Here is a 1,687-nt window from a genome sequence, read left to right as displayed (position 1 = left end):
GTGCTGCCGCCATCAATTAATACAGTCACGTTCTTGTTTTTCAGTTTCCCAAGAACACGTATGGTTTGCGGGTGCTCAGCTCCTGCAATAGCGTGGAAGGAGATTTCAGGGATGGCTTCTTGGTTTTCCTCCTCTGATTCGACAGTCTCCACGTCCGCCGGTTCCGGATCCTCAATCATGAACAGTTGTGGACGTGCACAACGGTGGCCAGAGGTGAACTTCTCATCACAGTAGTAACACAGCCCCTTCTCACGACGTTCTTGCGCCTCCTAGTTGGTGAGTCGCCGGAATGTTGAGGAAGGAGCACTGGAAACCTGGTTCGCGCACGAGCTTGGTGGAGGCCCAAGTACACCGGCCATGGGGTTGGGCGACGCCTTCTGGGTTGTCATGGCTGATGGGGATCGAATCGGTTGGCTAGCTCTCTGCTGTAAGTGATTTCGTTCCTCAATTAACCGGGCCACTCCAATCGCCTCTATCAAAGTTCGAGGCTGCTTGATCTTCACATCTAAACGAACGTCATCACGAAGTCCTGCAATGAAACAGCCAATGAGAAAGCTCTCGGGCAGGCCATCAACTTGGTGAGAGAGCCTCTCGAAGGCTTCTTGATAAGTCGTCACAGTGGTGGTTTGCTTTAGGCGGGTTAATGCCTCTGATGGGTCCTCGTAGTCGGTGGGGCCGAACCATTGTAACACCGCTTTGGAGAGTTCTTCCCATGTGAGCGGTCCGCGATGCTTGGTCAACCACCTGTGCCACTGTAAGGCGATGCCTTCCAAATGGAAGGAAGCTAGCTGCACCTGTTGGTCCGGAACAATATTTTGAAATTCAAAATACTGCTCCGCCTTGTAAATCCAACCGCTCGGATCATCCCCATTAAATTTTGGGAATGACAGCTTGACGTGTTGATGAGGGTGGTCATGGGTGGAGCTTGAACGGGAAGTATGGGGCTGTGAGGATTCTTCATGGGCGAAGGGGTTGGTCTCGGGAGTGGTATTGGGAGTGGTTCGTGAGGCTCGAAGGGCTTGGAGTTCAGTTAACACTGCTTGCAAGACAGTGTTCATTTGGTCGAATCTCGACTCATGTCGTGCTAAGGTTTCATTGACCTCATTGCGGAACTCCGCGTTCGTCTTTCCACGGGTGTCCATGGTCGAACCGGCTCTGATACCAATGATGCGCTCAAGTTATCTAACAAGAGGGAGAAGGATCTAGAATAAGGAGAAGGGAGAGAGAGAGAGAGTTTGTTTGTAGAAAAGCCAATGCCAACTCCATTCATTCAGGCTATATTTATAGCCTTATGGTGCTACAAACTGGGAGTAGAAATAGGAACTACTGCCCCTTAATCTTAGGAGCTAATCAACAAAAAAAACAGAATGCACTTATCTAGAAAACAGAATGCACTTATCTAGGAACAGAAATTGAAGACTTATCTAATGCACTTATCTAGGAAACAGAATGCACTTATCTAGGAGCAGAATTGAAGACTTATCTATTCTAACAGAATTAAAACTGAATGGATAAGGCTTATCCCAACTAAGAGCTAACATGACCGGGTCTTCTGCTGCTATCCACTTTGACCGGGTCTTCGGCTGCTGCATGCATGCACGTATCAGCTTAATCTCCATATTGACTAATCAACCTTGAGAGTGATTTAGGGCTGGAATTTTGTGGATATGAATTTAGGAATATAATA

This window comes from Nelumbo lutea, chromosome 2 (genome assembly GCF_056320005.1).
Source record: "Nelumbo lutea isolate HS-2025 chromosome 2, American lotus-T2T, whole genome shotgun sequence".
In the NCBI taxonomy this organism is placed as follows: Eukaryota; Viridiplantae; Streptophyta; class Magnoliopsida; order Proteales; family Nelumbonaceae; genus Nelumbo; species Nelumbo lutea.
This window is presented reverse-complemented; position numbering follows the sequence as displayed.